This window comes from Schistocerca cancellata, chromosome 4 (assembly GCF_023864275.1).
Source record: "Schistocerca cancellata isolate TAMUIC-IGC-003103 chromosome 4, iqSchCanc2.1, whole genome shotgun sequence".
Taxonomy (NCBI): domain Eukaryota; kingdom Metazoa; phylum Arthropoda; class Insecta; order Orthoptera; family Acrididae; genus Schistocerca; species Schistocerca cancellata.
In genome coordinates, this window is record NC_064629.1 from 132727508 (window position 1) to 132747996 (window position 20489).

Below are 20489 nucleotides of genomic sequence, written 5' to 3' on the forward strand. Positions count from 1 at the left end.
TGGGGGACAGATCCGGAGATCTTGCTGGCCAGGGTAGTTGACTTACACCTTCTAGAGCACGTTGGGTGGCACGGGATACATGCGGACGTGCATTGTCCTGTTGGAACAGCAAGTTCCCTTGCCGGTCTAGGAATGGTAGAACGATGGGTTCGATGACGGTTTGGATGTACCGTGCACTATTCAGTGTCCCCTCGACGATCACCAGTGGTGTACGGCCAGTGTAGGAGATCGCTCCCCACACCATGATGCCGGGTGTTGGCCCTGTGTGCCTCGGTCGTATGCAGTCCTGATTGTGTCGCTCACCTGCACGGCGCCAAACACGCATACGACCATCATTGGCACCAAGGCAGAAGCGACTCTCATCGCTGAAGACGACACGTCTCCATTCGTCCCTCCATTCACGCCTGTCGCGACACCACTGGAGGCGGGCTGCACGATGTTGGGGCGTGAGCGGAAGACGGCCTAACGGTGTGCGGGACCGTAGCCCAGCTTCATGGAGACGGTTGCGAATGGTCCTCGCCGATACCCCAGGAGCAACAGTGTCCCTAATTTGCTGGGAAGTGGCGGTGCGGTCCCCTACGGCACTGCGTAGGATCCTACGGTCTTGGCGTGCATCCGTGCGTCGCTGCGGTCAGATCCCAGGTAGACGGGCACGTGCACCTTCCGCCGACCACTGGCGACAACATCGATGTACTGTGGAGACCTCACGCCCCACGTGTTGAGCAATTCGGCGGTACGTCCACCCGGCCTCCCGCATGCCCACTATATGCCCTCGCTCAAAGTCCGTTAACTGCACATACGGTTCACGTCCACGCTGTCGCGGCATGCTACCAGTGTTAAAGACTGCGATGGAGCTCCGTATGCCACGGCAAACTGACTGACACTGACGGCGGCGGTGCACAAATGCTGCTCGGCTAGCGCCATTCGACGGCCAACACCGCGATTCCTGGTGTGTCCGCTGTGCCGTGCGAGTGATCATTGCTTGTACAGCCCTCTCGCAGTGTCCGGAGCAAGTATGGTGGGTCTGACACACCGGTGTCAATGTGTTCTTTTTTCCATTTCCAGGAGTGTAGTTGCAGTTAAAAATCCATGACTCCGACCTTGTCAAAATGAAAGACGGTCGTGAGGAAATTTCTGGAGCTAACAACCTAATGCTGCTGAGCTTTCAATAATACCTTTTTGACACGCCTAATAAATTTGTCAAAATCGCTGAGATTACTACGAATCTCTTCTGCGAATCCCTGTAAGGCGTGAACTAGACAATTCACATGCGCCATTTTACTGTGTAATTTTTTTAGTGAATCGGCAACATTTATCATAATGGACAGCATCCGTTAAGTAGTAGTACATTTCATATGTATCATCTTCGGGTCATAGGGCACCCACAGAACTGTCGAACAATTTTCTAATGGTAGAGAAATTGAGTTCTTCTAAATGTTTACAGTTTATTTTAAACCTTTCAGCTCGACCATCTTCTTCCAAAATTCACACAATGACACTTGCAATACATTTTCCCAAGGAGTCTGTGGTTTCAGTAATTAATATCCATATTTTTATGTTTACCAACCGTTGTCTGATTTGTTGCATTGTTTTTTCGTAGCTTCAGCTGATGTGGTTTTTTTTTCTTAATGTGGAAGAATCGGGAAGAAATTTGCCTGTGTATTTCTATAAGAATTCACGAAATTCTGTGCGGTTCAGTTACTTAGAGGAATTTGAGGACAAAGTTCTTCACAGAATGGCGAATACGACTGGCGGGATTTCCTTAGGAGTGTTTGCTGTAATGTTTTTGCACCTTCAATCCGTTGTTCTACACGTTTGTGTTTCCTGTTGCCACATGCTGCTGAACGTTACATGGCTTCTCCGCAGTTACTGTTACGACGTCGCATAGTTTACAACACGTTATTTTACGATCAGTCGAAATTGCTTTCTCATCAACTGTTGTACTTTTCCTTCAGCACTTTGCTTCACTTCAGGCAGTTTTTCTGAACTATGCTGCACACGAAGTCGACTTGAACAAAACTGAATAACAAAATGAGACACTCGGTTACAGTCCAGGGTCCAGAATGGCTTAAGCAGCTACCTGCTCATAGAGTAACAAGAGGCCACACAAACTCAGTGCTGCGTAAAGGTGAAGTCCATATTGCCGGCTGGAGTGGCCGTGCGGTTCTAGGCGCTACAGTCTGGAACCGAGCGACCGCTACGGTCGCAGGTTAATCACTGTGGTGTTCAAATCAGTATCAGGATGTAATTGCCTCGCTTTACATCTACATCTACATCTACATCCATACTCCGCAAGCCACCTGACGGTGTGTGACGGAGGGTACCCTTAGTACCTCTATCGGTTCTCCCTTCTATTCCAGTCTCGTATTGTTCGTGGAAAGAAGGATTGTCGGTATGCCTCTGTGTGGGCTCTAATCTCTCTGATTTTATCCTCATGGTCTCTTCGCGAGATATACGTAGGAGGGAGCAATATACTGCTTGACTCTTCGGTGAAGGTATTTTCTCGAAACTTCAACAAAAGCCCGTACCGAACTACTGAGCGTCTCTCCTGCATAGTCTTCCACTGGAGTTTATCTATCATCTCCGTAACGCTTTCGCGATTACTAAATGATCCTGTAACGAAGCGCTGCTCTCCGTTGGATCTTCTCTATCTCTTCTATCAACCCTATCTGGTACGGATCCCGCACTGCTGAGCAGTATTCAAGCAGTGGGCGAACAAGCGTACTGTAACCTAGTTCCTTTGTTTTCGGATTGCATTTCCTTAGGATTCTTCCAATGAACCTCAGTCTGGCATCTGCCTTACCGACGATCAACTTTATATGATCATTCCATTTTGAATCACTCCTAATGCGTACTCCCAGAAAATTTATGGAATTAACTTCTTCCAGTTGCTGACCTGCTATATTGTAGCTAAATGATAAGGGATCTTTCTTTCTATGTATTCGCAGCACATTACACTTGTCTACATTGAGATTCAATTGCCATTCCCTGCACCATGCGTCAATTCGCTGCAGATCCTCGTGCATTTCAGTACAATTTTCCATTGTTACAACCTCTCGATATACCACAGCATCATCCGCAAAAAGCCTCATTGAACATTCTGGGAAATGTGAATGCCGAAGAAAGAAATTACTTGAGAAAAGTTCTTTAGTTCTCGAAATAATGAAAATGTAATATATACGATTATTTAATTACTACAGACCGATTAAAATTACTTGATAGTTTTCGTGTGTCACTTGCTGCTACCGTGTTGCCACATCGGCTGCCGGCTACCGCTCGGTTGTAGGTGACACGAAAACACGGCGGGTCGCTTCACAAATGCTGTTAATGTGTAACGTGGAGCAATGTTGGAAGTGGCCGCTGCGAGGTATGGCGGAAGTGCGACTGATTTTAAGTGACTAGTGACTAAACAGCCGCAGACGGCGCGTTTTGTAGCCTTGAATTTAAACTCGTGTCCCAAGCTAACCACAGCCTCGTGATGTGCAGTGTATCCGACAAAATGGCAGTCAGCAATCTGCAGCAGGACTAAAGTAATGATCGCTTTGTTCACGGCTATTAAAGCTAACCTTTACGTGCAAATTGAAGACAGAAAAAATTCAGTTTCAGCACTAAAAGTAAACTTTCATTTTTCGCTAACATAGGTACGAACAACACGCAGATATTGCGGAGATGCTTCGGGAACTCAAATGGGAATCACTGGAGAGAACGCGACGTTCCTTTCGAGGAGCAGTATTGAAAAAATTTAGAGAACCGATATTTGAAGCTGACTGCAGAACATACATTTCGCTTAAGGACCATGACGATAAGATAAGAGAGATAAGGGTTCGTGCGGAGACATAGACAGTCGTTTTTCCGTCGCCCTGTTTGCGAGTGGAACAGAAAAGGAAATGACTAGTAGTGGTACAGCCCCTGCCACGCAGCGTTCGGTGACTTGAGGAGTATATGTTAGATTTCGATGTACCTGAAATTATGCTGACGCTAGCTACACGTGCTGCCGCGTTGCCAGCCGATGATCAGTCCCCGTTGACATTTGGTTGCAGATTATAAGCGACACAGGTAGATTCCAGACGTAAAAAGAATGCTAGGAGGAGAAAAAAAGCTCATAAAAAGGTGAATGCGCTGATGAAAATAGGACGCCAAAGTATTAGAAATAAAAAAAATTGCATTTAAGTTGTGATCTGAGGCTTTCCCTGCGAATGTGCTGTATCCAAGGTTCTCGGGTGTCCAGCCGGATCCGATCGTCGAAGTTCCACGATATTTCGGCGAATAACCGTTCCGCCATCATCAGGTTGGTTCAAATGGCTCTGAGCACTATGTGACTTAACTTCTGAGGTCATCAGTCGTCTAGAACTTAGAACTAATTAAACCTAACTAACCTAAGGACATCACACACATCCATGCCCGAGGCAGGATTCGAACCAACAACCGTAGCGGTCGCACGGTTCCAGACTGTAGCGCCTAGAACCACTCGGCCACTCCGGGTGGCCATCATCACCATCATCAGGTGGTGCTGGTGATTCATCAGCAACACCTGATGATGGCGGAACGGTTATTCGCCGAAATATCGTCGAACTTCGACGATCGGATCCGGCTGGACACCCGAGAACCTTGGATACTGCACTTAAGTTAGTTAACTGAATAGATTTAGAAATAAAAAAAATTAGCTACATTTGACGAGATCCGGACCTACGACTTGCTCCACGTAATACATTAAATGTATTCGGAGTTGCGAATATGGACAACCATGAGTTGTATAATGGAATGACGAAAACGAAAATTTGTGTCGCACCGGGACTCGAACCCGGATTTCCCACTTATCGCGACCGGTTGCCTTACCATATGGCTATCCGAGCACGATTCCCGGCTAGTCTGAAACTTCCATATGTCGTCAATCATGTGTCTATATTCCGTACTCGTACATCCATTATGTATAATCCCGTACAGGGAGACATTTTACTTGAAAGTCGCTTGCCAGGTGTCGACGGATAAATACAAGCATGCATGTCCGAGGGAACTTTGCATCGTATTTCTGAATAACACAGACACTGCAATATCATATTTATCCGCCGACACCGAGCTGGCGACTTCGAAGTAAAATGTCTCCCCTGTACGGGAATATCCATAATGGATATACGAGTATAGGATGTAGACACATGATTGACGACATACGGAAGTTTGGGTCTGGCAGTGAACTGTGCTCTGGTAGCCAAAGGTAAGGCGATCGCTCGCGACAAACGGGAAATCAGGTCTCGAGTCCCGGTCTGGCACATATTTTCATTGTCGTCATTCCATTATAGAGCTAACGGTTGTCCATATTCGCAACTGCGAATACATACATGAATGTCCGAAGGAACTTTGCTTCGTATTTCTGAATAACAGAGGCACTGCTGTGTCGTATTCTCAGTGTAAGGTCTGAACGCCAACCATTGCGCTATGCCAAAACACTGGGTGAAGCAGTTATGTGTTGAGCCTTCAAAAATTTGGTTTCACGCAATGTCGTGGGAAGCTTATCTAACACAAGCCGATCTCTGCGATTATGATAACTGCATATGTGACGCTGAATCGCGTCTTGCGCGGAAGTATCGAGCAGTATTTGGTCAGTGCTGTAAGATGTGTGTGTTTCATTGTGTGTGTGTGTGTGTGTGTGTGTGTGTGTGTGTTTGTGTTTTGCTTTTGGTGTGGTTATCATGTGAGATGAAATAAGAAATAAAAGTTCCAGAACCATGATTCGGGATCCAAACGTACCAAGAAAGACAGCCGGACGAGGAACTGGAAGTGGACTGGGCAATTGTTGTGACAGTTTGGCAACGGTGAGCGGTTCGTGCGTGACGTTCAGCGCTCTGATTAGAGGGAAGCAGCTCTAATGGCTCTGAGAACTATGGGACTTAACATCTTAGGTCATCAGTCCCCTAGAACTTGCAACTACTTAAACCTACGGACATCACACACATCCATGCCCGAGGCAGGATTCGAACCTGCGTAGCGGTCACGCGGTTCCGGACTGCAGCGCCTAGAACCGCACGGCCACCGCGACCTACGGACCCAGCTCCAACACTTGAAGCGTTAACTATCAAGTAATTTTTTGGTTGTATCGGTGTCGGGTCTCCTGCCGGAACAACCGTCATCTGGACACAGTATTTTAGTGGTCCACCTGACCGCCATCTTCAGCTGAGTAGGCCGTCGCAACAACTTGCCGGAACTGAAATCAAACACGCTGCGGCTGCTCCTTCATACACCGGCAGTGGGTCCACTGCGGGTGCGCGGACATAACTGCCCTCTAGCGACAGACACAACTGCGCGCCGTCGGTGAAAGCTCGCGGAAACGATAAATCGATAACAGACACTATTGACGGTTTTTGATGACCGAAACAAGGCCCGTTGTTTCTTAATGTCAAACAAAACTGGGTTCCAACTCTTACTTAAAGAATACCCCTTGTCTCTGTCTATAATATTCTTTCACTACACAGTCTAAATACCGCGACGCAGGGGCAACCACTTGTGTCTCATCGCACAACATTTTATGTCCTTCAGTAGGACAATGTTCCGCCACTGCAGATTTTTCTAGCTGAAATAAACGCGTTTGGCGATGATGGTCCACGCAACGATCCAGGACCGTACGAATCGTTTGTCCAATGTAGGCTCTCCCGCAATGGCAGGGAATGTTATAGACCCCGGGAGAGTTCACGAAGCCAAATCAAGTAATTTTAATCGGACAGTAAAGTATACTCCATCAGAGAGAATTGACCACATATGCGTAAATATAACTGAACAAATTACAATAATTCGTGTAGTTTTTTTTTCATAAGAAGCATTTGTATGTATTTAAGGAATATATCAGTCCTACCGAAAAGTATGTGCCCTGTCATAAAAACCCTAGCCCTATGTATGAGCGACTGCTGAATTACATTACATTAGGATGTTTCCGATGATGCTATGACTATTATCTGCAAGAGTTCCAGTCGAATCGTAGTTTCTGTCCGCTACAAACTATTGCAACGAAGTTGTTTTCTATCAGTGACGTAACCAAACACGATCGTATTGTAACACACTCGAAGATCGATCCATATATGGTTCAAAAACATCTCAAATTTGTTAGAGGGTGAGAATAAAACGCATGGATATGCGTCTGGTCATAACGACACGCACATTGGCTTTGAAACCAGCATTCACGTTTTAGTGTAAGCGGATGACCCTGAGTCGGAGGAACGCGATGAATCGTTCGCAGTACGGCTGATGAAGTTCTGTGTATGACGTCGAGATTGCTGTATTGTCCATAATTACGCAATAGGCATGGAGCAAATGAATGACAGGCAGCAGCGGCCTGTGTAGTTAGTTCCGTTGTTCCGTTAATTACGAATGGTCACCACCGAAGCGTACAATATGAGCACTGTGCCTGTGTTTCATGCCTCAGGAACGATGTGTGCGCCGTGTAGACACTTCCCTACAAAGAGCCATGCACCCTTGTTCAGTATTGATTTCTTCCAAACGGAATCGACTTAGACGTCTGTTCTGAAGTGAGATTGCATGAGGTTTTTGGAGGTATTCTTCTCTCTCATGAAACCATATTAGATATCATCAGGTTTGTTATATAGGAGTAAATGCGTGGAAAGTTAATGAAATACTTCACCTCTTCTTTCTCTACGCATATTTTTCTCACACAGAGGTTATAGTGAGGTGAAGCGCATTGGAAATTAAAAATGCCTTTATTGTACACGTAAACACTTTTGATTGAAATGTGTTGTTCGTAAGAATTTGTAGCTGCTGTGTCGACTGACTAAGACTTTGGTTCGCAAACGCGAGAGGGTAGCTCGAGATAGTAATTTCACTACAAAAACGTGGTCTTTATGGGCAAAACTTCGATTTTTTTCTTTTGGTATATGTTGTTCTTGCCAGATATGGTGGGTTAAATATTAGTTATGCGATATCAAGCACCCTGGAATGTGCTTAAAATTTGTCTCAGGGGTGCCTGCAACCTTTTTCTGTAAAGGTGCAAAAGCGTGGCACCCAACGACGTCAGCCTCGGGCTCGGTGACACGTGCTAATAAAAGGTCAGAGCCCACAAGTTCATGTGAGGTGCGAGGTAGTTTAATGATGTCACAGTGGCACCAAATGTCACCAAAACTCGGCCCAATGCCACTGTGGACGTGTTACGCAGCCGCGCGGGATTAGCCGAGCGGTCTAAGGCGCTGCAGCCATGGCCTGTGCGGCTGGTCCCGGCGGAGGTTCGAGTCCTCCCTTGGGCATGGGTCTGTGTGTGTTTGTCCTTAGGATAATTTAGGTTAAGTAGTGTGTAAGCTTAGGGACTGATGACCTTAGCAGTTAAGTCCCATAAGATTTCACACACATTTGAGCATTTTTGAACGTGTTACGCTATGGGAAGGTCGTTGGACTCCCTCTTACCCACATTTCGCACCTTTGTTTAACGCCTCTGCGTTGAATGTCAGAACCCCCGACGCCTAGCGTACAAAGTCCGCCGCTCGTGGTCTCGCGGTAGCGTTCTCGCTTCCCGAGCACGGGGTCCCGGTTTCGATTCCCGGCGGGGTCAGGGATTTTCACCTGCCTCGAGATGACTGGGTGTTTGTGTTGTCCTCATCATTTCATCATCATCCAGGAAAGTGGCGAAATTGGACTGAGCAAAGATTGGGTAATTGTACGGGCGCTGATAACCACGCAGTTGAGCGCCCCACAAACCAAACATCATCATCATCATCATCATCCTAGCGTACAAATCATGTTGATTTGTAATGGGTGGCCGAGGGAAAATATCGAACACACCACCGCAGAGGATTGACACGAAAAGGCCTCGTGAGTTGACGTAAAGGGTTTCAATGAAATCACTCCCCCTCCGGGGAGTTCATATATTTTGTGCTCGAAGACGACATTTGCAGTGCGATATACAACAGACAAATTTTGCTGTTGGCGCCCTCTGGACGACTCATCCCTTTTCTAAGGACATGGCAGACCTGGAGCCACATTGAACGTGACCTCACCCCTTTGTAATATAGTGTGACCGTAAGTTTTGGTATACAGGGTGGAAACACTAGGGACCATTCAAACACATCCGACAAAATTTGATCGTGATCCGCAGCAGAAAAGGGTGTTTCTGCTTTCTCATCCCTCACGTCTCGCGCCTTCCTGTGCCGTGTGCACGGAAGATTGATATGCACGTGAATGAAATGACAAAGAATACCTTTAAGACCCTCTCCAGTTCGGCAACACCATTGGTGGCACTCGAGCACCTTTGTTGGGGACTGTTAAAATGTGTCCCTCCAGAATCCCTATGCACCGATCCCTACCCACAGGCGGGACAAGCTACCCGCTCTACACTAGCACCTGCTGACCGCATGCGAAATCAAAGGGGTAGCGAAAGCGTTGCCTGTTTAGTCGGTGGGTAGAGATGCAGGGTGACAGCTATTGGACTACATTGAATAAAATCATCTTTACTTCTGAACGGTTTGCGTCAGGACGTTCAAACTGCACGGTTAGCCGTGGGCATGGCGGGAATTAGTATGCGCATGCATGCGTGGTTTAGCGACGAAGCCCACTTTCATTTGGATGGATCCGCCAGCAAGGAAAATTGGCATTTTTGGGGGACTGAGAATCCGCATTTCGTGATCGAGAAGTCTCGTCACCTGTAACGGGTGACTGTGGTGTGCAATTTCCAGTCACAGAATAACCGGTGCGATATTCCTTGATGGCACGGTGACTACCAAACGGTACGTGAAGGTTTTGGAAGATGATTTCATCCCTGTTACCCAAAGTGACCTTGATTTCGACAAGATGTGGTTCATGCAAGACGGAGCTCGACCCCATCGAAGCAGGAGTGTGTTTGATGTCCTGGAGGAGTACTTTGCGGACAGCATTCTGGCTCTGTGGTACCCAGAGGCGACTGGCATGAGCCTCGATTGGCCACCTTATTCTCCGGATCAAAACACATGCGACTCATTTTGTGGGGCTATTTTAAAGAAGAGGTGTACAACAATAACAGCAAAACCATTGCTGAGGTGAAAAGAGCCTTTTAACAGGTCATCGTCAGCATCGATGTTTCGACACTTCAGCGGCTCATGCAGAATTTCGCTATTTGTCTGTGCCACTTCATCACCAATGATGGCAGGCAGAACGAACATGTCATAACCTAAATCCGAATATATTTAGTAACGTTTACGTGTTGAATAAGGGCAACAGCCTTGCCGCAGTGGATACACAGGTTCCCGTCAGATCACCGAAGTTAAGCGCTGTCGGGCGTGGCCGCCACTTGGATGGGTGACCATCCGGGCCGCCATGTGCTGTTGCCATTTTTCGGGGTGCACTCAGCCTCGTGATGCCAACTGAGGAGCTACTCGACCGATTAGTAGCGGCTCCGGTCAAAAAAACTATCATAACGCCCGGGAGTGCGGTGTGCTGACCACACGCCCCTCCTATCCGCATCCTCAACTGAGGATGACACGGCGGTCGGATGGTCCCGATGGGCCGCTTGTGGCCTGAAGACGGAGTGCTTTTACGTGTTGAATAAAGTGTGTGCACGCCGCAGTTTGTAACTAATTTACGTTTTTTTTCATATAGTTCAGTAATTGTCACCCTCTAGGCAGACGGACATCTCTGTACAAAGACATTTTTAAAGTGCCCAACAAAGGTGCGCAGGTGGCACTGACGCTGTTGCTGAAATGGGAGGCCTCAGAGAGAACTATTGCCGTTTTATTCACGTGCGTTTCAGTGTCACATCCCCCCTTACATACGTCACAGAGGGGTGAAAAAGACTAAATAACATTTTTCTGCTTCTGATCATGCTAAGATTTCCTCGAATGGTTTTGACTGTCCCTAGCGGCTCCACCAAAGCAAAACTTACGGTTACGCTACACTCCAAAGGGATGAGAGCACTTCGTTATGGTTCCATCTAACGATGCCCTTATAAAAGGGTTGAAATGTCGTCGCGGGGGGGAGAGGGAGGGAAGCGGTGTCAGCAGTGACAAAATTTGTCAAGAATGTCGTCCTGTTGTACATGACACTGCAAACTATCGTTTTCGAGCGCGAAACCACCGCTATGGAAGGGGTGGTTTCATTGACACCTGCTGAGACATTTTCGTGTCGATTCTGGGCGGTCGCGTGTTAGAAATGTTTTTTCTCTGCTAGAAACCTGTTTGATTTTGGTACTAGGAGTCGCGGTTCTGTCCTCCATCGCTGAGGCGTCAAACGAAGGGGTGAAATGTGGGTAAGAGGGTATGTGGCGACCTTCCCGTCGTGTGACGCGTCCACGGTGGCATTGGGCCGAATTTTGGTAAGACCATAAGAACATAAAAACACCTTACAGCTGACATGATATTAGCTCTGGCCTTTGTGTCGACACCTTGCTGCTTGAAGCTTCGCCGAGTACGAGGGTGGCGCCCCAAGGCGCCAGGCGCCACGCTTCGGCGTCGTTACAGTGGAGGGTTGCAGACAACTTTGAGCCAATTTCTACGTATCAATGGGAGACAATTACGGTGTTTCGAATAAGTTATCTTTTAATCATGTTGCGTATCGTAGTTGGAGCGTAAGAGAAGGTGGAACGCGGTGCAGGAGCTTTTATAGGTGTAATTAGTACCATTTACACAATGCCCCGAAGCAATTGTCAACAGTTTGATACACAAATAAAAGGAGGCGTTAGCTTCCCATTTTAGGTGACTGATTACTTTCCTTTCTTTTGAATAATGAAATTCTTTCAGGAGGCGAGTAACGGAGGCTCTTCATGTTCTCTTTATTTCAGAATTTAATGTAGAAGAAATCGATTAGCTTTCACTTTTGTTTTGTCCTCATTCCAAAATTTTAAAGTAAAATTACTTCAATTAATAGAGCTATGAAATTTACTGGCACGGGAGACCAGCGTTATTTCCAGCCTGTTTCACGTCTAGCACGAACTGTAGCGACACAGAGATGATATACGAAATCGATCTGGTTCAGACACCTCCTCAGTAATCCTACATAGCGCTCTCCCTAACTCACGCTGAATAAATTAATAATGGCCGTCGTCGGTTAGTGCTGTCACTGGTGAATGTGTACCTTCACTGCCAAGATGTAAGGAATGTGAACCATGGCTGTAGTAAAAATTGGGGTTCTTGGAGATGATACTACCGCCAGAGGATTCCAAAAATTACTGAATATCGCGTTCCGTCTCCGTGGTTCCTGCCTTCAGAATGATGGAATCATCGGCACTGGTGAAGCAGCTGCCTGCATGCAATGGCGATCAGCCAGAAGATCACTGCTCTATGATGGAATGTCAACCCACCTTAAACCCAAATACAGGATGGACATCCACAGTGTTGCACTGATTGGTTGCTGATACAGCAGCCACTAAAAAGGACCAAGTTCTAACAGAAGCACATGTGATCCATTTCATAGTTGGAATTTTCCTTATCGAACTTGCCTCAAAAAACAGTATTCTACAGAGACTGAAAACGTGTGCATCGCTGGAAGCTACTGGCCGCCGACCAGATGGGTATACAGGGTTTAATAGGTATGAGTGCAGATATTTCTATTGGTGTCTGAGGCCGATGTACTGAACAACATTACATCAGTATTTACTTTATTTGCACACAGTATTTATACCTATTAGGAGTAGCACGTTTTTAGGTTAGTACTTCCAAGTTCATGTGGCAAGAGCAAGCCACTGTAGCTTATTTTTTCATGGGCACCAGGTCAGGTGTTCAAATTTGGACACATGGACACAAAACGGTCAGTCTATACTGGAGGGTAGGCCACTTAGTTTTTGCAGTTATGGCCATGCAGAAAACATCAGGTCGCAAAGTTCGTGATGTGACGTGTTTGTGGGAAGACTGTTCGATCCAGAGAAAAGAACAACCAACAAAATCATGCGTGTACATATTATAGTGGAAGTGAAAGTTTCAGGGTAAGTATACCATCACTGGTGATAGTGAACCTTCACTGGTCCATTTAGAGAAAGTGGATTACTGATTTCAGTTCTGTGAAACAATTCACATTGGCTACGGACAGTGCACTATCACTAGTGAATGTATACCTTCACTGCCAAGAGGTAAGGAATGTGAAGCATGGCTGTAGTAACAAAACAGACGTACTTCGAAAGTTGCGTTATCACCCGTAATTTGAAAACATAGTCATATTATGTAAAATTGATTGATTGCAGCACGGACGTGGCACCTTGGCACCTTGAGTTGCACAACACATATTTGTTTTTTCAAAAGCATTTCAGAGCCTGACATTTTTGCTGGCAGTTGCATTTGAAGAATCCCTGGCCACTTACCATCGACTGAGACGTCGCAACTGTCCTCAGGGCAACAGTTTTCTCTGTCGGAACTTCCTCCTCTAAGATTATGCTTAGTACCGAACTGGGACCTGAAACAAAATGTTGCAATTGTAGCCGCAGTGGCATATCGTATCGTCCCTTCCATAATTATTTACAAACAAACAATATATTACCACGCGTATAGTTGGCTCAGCACATCATCTCTCGTCCCGATTCGGTAGAAGCCATCGGCCGTGGTCTTGTGGGCGACACCCAAGATCGACCTGGAATCTCCTCTTCCTCTGTCGAAGTCGGGAACTGGAACTGTCTCAGTACAGTCCTTTTCCACTGTTGGAAAGCAGCGATCCGAACAGTGCCGCACTCTGTGCGCTTGTTCTTCTAAGTACTTGTACACTTCAGTCCCGTGTTTTTTAATAGCACGAGTTGATTCGTCTAAATCAGTCAGGCAGTAGTCATTATTGTCAGGAATACTTTCTTTCTCTCTGTTCTTAACCTCTGCCCCTATTGGTATGTTATCGTCTTGCAATGGAGATTTACGGTGATCATTATCCTGCAACGTTTGAGTCCCTGTCTCACTGCTAACACTCACTTGATTAATTATACACTCCTGGAAATGGAAAAAAGAACACATTGACACCGGTGAGTCAGACCCGCCATACTTGCTCCGGACACTGCGAGAGGGCTGTACAAGCAATGATCACACGCACGGCACAGCGGACACACCAGGAACCGCGGTGTTGGCCGTCGAATGGCGCTAGCTGCGCAGCATTTGTGCACCGCCGCCGTCAGTGTCAGCCAGTTTGCCGTGGCATACGGAGCTCCATCGCAGTCTTTAACACTGGTAGCATGCCGCGACAGCGTGGACGTGAACCGTATGTGCAGTTGACGGACTTTGAGCGAGGGCGTATAGTGGGCATGCGGGAGGCCGGGTGGACGTACCGCCGAATTGCTCAACACGTGGGGCGTGAGGTCTCCACAGTACATCGATGTTGTCGCCAGTGGTCGGCGGAAGGTGCACGTGCCCGTCGACCTGGGCCCGGACCGCAGCGACGCACGGATGCACGCCAAGACCGTAGGATCCTACGCAGTGCCGTAGGGGACCGCACCGCCACTTCCCAGCAAATTAGGGACACTGTTGCTCCTGGGGTATCGGCGAGGACCATTCGCAACCGTCTCCATGAAGCTGGGCTACGGTCCCGCACACCGTTAGGCCGTCTTCCGCTCACGCCCCAACATCGTGCAGCCCGCGTCCAGTGGTGTCGTGACAGGCGTGAATGGAGGGACGAATGGAGACGTGTCGTCTTCAGCGATGAGAGTCGCTTCTGCCTTGGTGCCAATGATGGTCGTATGCGTGTTTGGCGCCGTGCAGGTGAGCGCCACAATCAGGACTGCATACGACCGAGGCACACAGGGCCAACACCCGGCATCATGGTGTGGGGAGCGATCTCCTACACTGGCCGTACACCACTGGTGATCGTCGAGGGGACACTGAATAGTGCACGGTACATCCAAACCGTCATCGAACCCATCGTTCTACCATTCCTAGACCGGCAAGGGAACTTACTGTTCCAACAGGACAATGCACGTCCGCATGTATCCCGTGCCACCCAACGTGCTCTAGAAGGTGTAAGTCAACTACCCTGGCCAGCAAGATCTCCGGATCTGTGCCCCATTGAGCATGTTTGGGACTGGATGATGCGTCGTCTCACGCGGTCTGCACGTCCAGCACGAACGCTGGTCCAACTGAGGCGCCAGGTGGAAATGGCTTGGCAAGCCGTTCCACAGGACTACATCCAGCATCTCTACGATCGTCTCCATGGGAGAATAGCAGCCTGCATTGCTGCGAAAGGTGGATATACACTGTACTAGTGCCGACATTGTGCATGCTCTGTTGCCTGTGTCTATGTGCCTGTGGTTCTGTCAGTGTGATCATGTGATGTATCTGACCCCAGGAATGTGTCAATAAAGTTTCCCCTTCCTGGGACAATGAATTCACGGTGTTCTTATTTCTATTTCCAGGAGTGTATTTTCAAGGTCATTCTCAGAGTGAACGCTCATCAATGCTTCAGGAGATAAGCTTGTTGAAGACAAACCATGTTTAGGAGAGCAGCCAAACATCTCTTCGTACAGAGATCTTTTAATTCAAAAATGTACAGCGCTATTCTTCATTAGCGGCACAAATCTTAATGCACGGCTCCACTCCGTCGTGTTGTGCTCCTGCATCCATGTAGTTACCATATTTTTTATGTCTTGATTTGCTCGCTCTACGCTGCCTTTGATCCGACTGTGTCCTGGTTTATCGTGGACAATCTTAAAATTGGGCCATAGTTCAGTTAAGCTGCTCATTATTTTGCTAACGAACTCTCTACCATTGTCAGACTGCAATACTGAGGGAGCGCCTAACAACATAAAAATGTCAGTAATGTTATGGCATACCTCTTCAGCTGTTTTGGACTTTAGTTGCCTGAGAACAACGAATTTAGTGAGGTGGTCCTGATAAATCATTACGAATTTGTAATCTCCATCTGGTTGCGATTGGAAGTCGATGAGATCAACTTGACATATGGAATTTAGCTTCTTGAACAGCGTTGGCTTCACTACCATTCCTTTTTGCTGACCTTTTTGCGTTTGCAGACAAGGCTCACACAAACTAAGATAAATTTGGACATCTCTGTATGTTGCACTACAGAAGTTTGACTTCAAGCATTTCATCGCGTCCACTGTGACCAGTCATTACATGAGCATCATGCAGAATATCATACAGTTCTTCATCATAAACATAGTATTTAATCTTACCGTCTTCAGTTACAGGTTGTATTAATTTGGTAACTCCATTCACTTCCAGCACTTCATATCTCTTTGAAAACTTGTAGTCGTTGCCGTCCCTCTTTCGTCCAGATTTTAGTGATTTAGCCTTACTAATAAGTGACTCGTACTTTTCCCTGTCCATGAAGACAGAATTATAACTGAGATTTCCCCGTTCCACTCTACGATGTTCGTAGAACAACACAGATTCAACTATAGCTGCACTACTGTAAACCGTAACTGCACTACTGTCTACCATAACTGCACTGCTGTATAACATAACAATAACGAGTTGACGACAATTATATTCATGCTGATGTGTGGTAGCATTGTTGGATGCACCGTTAATAACACGGGAGCAGCGATGATACACCTTCTCTAGTGGATAACATGCTGCTGTACACTTTCCCTAGCCGAGTACAGCGATGGTTCACCTTCACTAGTGGATGTTTTTTTTTCGGTTTGTGGTAAGCTCTCAGTGATTATTTTAGTGATGGCGTATATCCACTAGGGAAGGTTTACCTTCTCTAATCTTCCACTTCCACTATAACGTACATATTAATGTACCACATATACAAATAACTGCACTTATATCCGTTACACCCTGTACAAGCCGCGCGACCGCTACGGTCGCAGGTTCGTATCCTGCCTTGGGCATGGATGTGTGTGATGTCCTTAGGTTAGTTAGGTTTAAGTAGTTCTAAGTTCTAGGGGACTGATGGCCTCAGATGTTAAGTCCCATAGTGCTCAGAGACATTTGAACCCTGTATAAGCGTACCTGCCATTATGCAGTAGTAACGGGGATGTGAAACCCGTTGCCTTCAACCTAGAAGATGGCAGTAGAGCAAGCAGTTGTGCATTCCAAAACTTAACGAATAGGACCCTGTTAGTAGCTGAAGCAATAGAATGTAGGATGATAAAGACTTCCACAAAAAGTCTACATTATCACAGATCATTTGTAAGCATTTCTTTGTCAACTTCAGTCACAGTAACAGAAAAATAAATGTTGTCCATAATAAATGCTAATGCTGTTAATAACCATTACCTGCCGCGCGGGGTAGTCGTGCGGTCTGAGGCGCCTTGTCACGGTTCGCGTGGCTTCCCCCGTCTGAGGCTCGAGTCCTCTCTCGGGCATGGATGTGTGTGTTGTCCTTAGCGTAAGTTAGTTTAAATTAGATTAATTACTGTGTAACCTTAGGGACCGATGACCTCAGCAGTTCGGTCCCATAGTACCTTACCACAAAAAAAAGTTACCTTGGAAGAACTGTAGGAAGTTACAAGAACATCGCGGAATCTGTTGATTAGGTTAATTTCGTGATTTCAGTATCTTTTGGTAAATCTGTATCTACTACTGCTGAAAACCAGTGAAATCGTCGTCCACTTTCTTCTCCTGCCAAATATAGTCTTGATCCAGCCAAAGATCGTAAAACTCCAGCGTGTCATAGAGTTGCGCTCTGTGCATATCTCTCTGATGCATTTAATGCATCAGATTACGAGAGAGAAGCCAGATAGGTCCTTTCAGCGAAAAACCGTATTGGACTCGTTACAAACGTCGATACGTTTTGTACCGCGCTGTCAGATGCAGGAACTGGCCATTTCTCGTGCAGCAGTTTTCCATCTCGTCCCTTGTCCTGTTTAGAAATAATTCTTTTTAGTGATAGTGCATAAACGCCTATTCGCCGTTTTCTCCCCAAGGCATCAAAGGCTCATTGTGCAGTTAATCCCATATAGTGATCCTTGTTTTCGCTAGTATAGAATTTCATTATCGAATGTCTTAAACAACAGTAATTTGTTTCGGCAGATCTCACTATGTCGTCACCGACCGCATTCATCTTATGTATTACATAGCATGAAACAGACCTAAATGCACATATTTGTCTCCGTTACTCCTTGCTCAGACAAATAACCGCCGGCCGGCATGGCCGAGCGGTTCTAGGCGCTACAGTCTGGAACCGCCGTTACCGCTATGGTCGCAGGTTCGAATCCTGCCTCGGGCATGGATGTGTGTGATGCCCTTAGGTTAGTTAGGTTTAAGTAGTTCTAAGTTCTAGGGGACTAATGACCTTAGAAGTTAAGTCCCATAGTGCTCAGAGCCATTTGAACCATTTTGAACCAATAACCGTGTAGTAATTGTGTCGTACTGTTGGCTGAAAAATTTTGTTTATAACCCCTCTGTGTGGGTTTCTAATGAAGTCTTCATCGGCGGGGTGTTAAATCCTAATAGTCCTTCATTTTTCTCTGTATAGTTTATATTGCTTTAATATTTTCATGTCGTAACCATACTCAGTTCCAGTTCCGAAATCAGGGTCGTCAATGAAGGGCAACACTTCGAACTGAAGCCACGTTTATTACAACTAGAACGGAACTGATCTCCTGGTTGACGAGTGTAATTATTTAGGCCTATACAACAATAAAATATTCCAGAACGCTAGTATTTTACAACTATCGAATATTTCATACATACAAACTCTACAAACATATGATATTTCAAGAAGCTTCCGGAAGTGATAAATAAGAAATAGCAAATAATTGCTGGTGGTCGGGTTTGAACGAGAGACCCGCAGCACGTCAGCCATGCCCGTAAGCACACCTCCACACTGCATGCGGGACAGTTTGCGGCGTTACTCTCTCTCTCCCCTGACGGAACAGCGTCTTGCTGTTTCAGAAGTCCTCATTGGAAACGACCACAGCACCCTGGATCTAGCTAGATCTTGTCAGTGGCCCTCTATATGGCGGCGCTGGCGGATTCTCCCGTTCTGGTCGGGTTTTTACATCCTCTTCACTATGATGAGCACCGAACCTAATCCGTGCTGTCGAGTGCGTTTTCAGTTTCCTTGAACCTCCCATCTGCGCCTGTGGACTATAGTAGGGCTGCATACGGAGGACTTGGACGACGTATCTGCGCTTTTGTCTTCTAAGGAAGGTTCATAATCCTCGACTTTATATGTGACCTTCGGCAAGCGACGAAGAGTACGATAAGGTCCAAAGAAACGCTTTAGTACCTTTTCCAATAGCCACACTGTCCGCAAAGGACCAACCATCCCGGGGTGTACCTCACTGGAGAGTGGTTGGCGTTATAGCGCTATAGGTCATTCTGCTGAGCGTCCAGTCTCCTTATGTGAGCCAGCTTTCTGGCTTCATCAGTCCTAGTCATGAGATGTTTCGCGTAGCCATCCTAAGTGTCGTCCAGTTGAAACGGGAATAGTGTATCCATTATCGTTTCGGCTTCTCGATCATGGAACAAAAAGAACGGTGTGAAGCTTGTAGCGTCTTGCTTCACTGTGTTGTATGTGAATGTCACGACGGAGAGTATTGTATCCCAGTCTTTCTGTTCGACATCAATATTCATTGAGAGCATATCTGTGAACTTCTTATTAAAGACGTTCTGTGAGACCGTTCGTCTGTGGATGGTAGGCAATTGTCATTGTGTGGCTGATGTGGAAACGTAAAATTACGTCCGAGGCTAGTTTCGACTGTAAAACTTTTCCACGATCAGGGATCATTACACGAGGTGCTCCATTCTTCAGAATGATGTCTTCTACGAGGAACTTTGTAGTTTTCGGAACTTTGGCTGTGGGCACAGCTTTGGTGCAATACCACGAATTGTGTGATCTTGCATCGTTATATTGTGGTTAGCGTTTGCGGCTGGTCTGCTGCGGGTCGCTGTTTCAGATTCGACCACCAGCAGTTACTTATTATTTCGTATTTATCATTTCTGGAAGGTTGTTGAAATATCTTATGTTTGAAATGTTCATCTTACTATAGTATTCGATAGTCGTATAAATATTAGCATTCTGAATCGGGGCAGACACCATCGCCTTTCACTAGGTGTGGTCGTGTTTTTCATGGAGGGGGCTTGCACCCCTTGTTGTTTTGCGTGGCACTATCACAGCACAGGCTTTCATTGATGTTTTAAGCACCAACTTTCTTCCCACTGTTGACGATCAATTCGGGAATGGCGATTGCATCTTTCAACATGATCGATCACCTGTTTATAATGCACGGCCTGTGGCGGAGTGGTTACAAGACAATAACATCGCTGTAATGGACTGGCCTGCACGGAGTCTTGATCTGAATCGTATAAACACCTTTGGGATATTTTGGAACCCCGACTTCGTGCCAGGCCTCGCCGACCGACATCGATAGCCCTCCTCAGTGCAGCACTCCGTGAAGAATGGGCTGCCATTCCCCAAGAAATGTTCCAGCACCTGATTGAACGTATGCCTGCGAGAGTGGAAGCTGTCATCAAGGCTAAGGCTGGGCCAACACCATACTGAATTCCAACATTACCGATGGAGGACGCCACGAACTTGTAAGTCATTTTCAGCCAGGTGTCCGGATACTTTTTATCACATCGAGTATGTGCCATGAAATACCCTGCATCTCCACCACACAGTGTCATATCGTAACCACACTCGAGTCCAAATCT

The 20489-nt window shown here is 46.6% G+C and overlaps 1 protein-coding gene and 1 pseudogene across 1 annotated transcript in view; both read left to right on the forward strand.

Annotated features, from left to right (window-relative positions):
• LOC126183924 (dystrophin-like) overlaps positions 1-20489 on the forward strand; it is a gene marked incomplete at its 5' end in the record, with an annotated part of 303215 nt that overhangs the window by 74418 nt on the left and 208308 nt on the right. The window lies entirely within an intron of this gene.
• LOC126185678 (5S ribosomal RNA) lies at positions 10178-10295 on the forward strand (annotated as a pseudogene).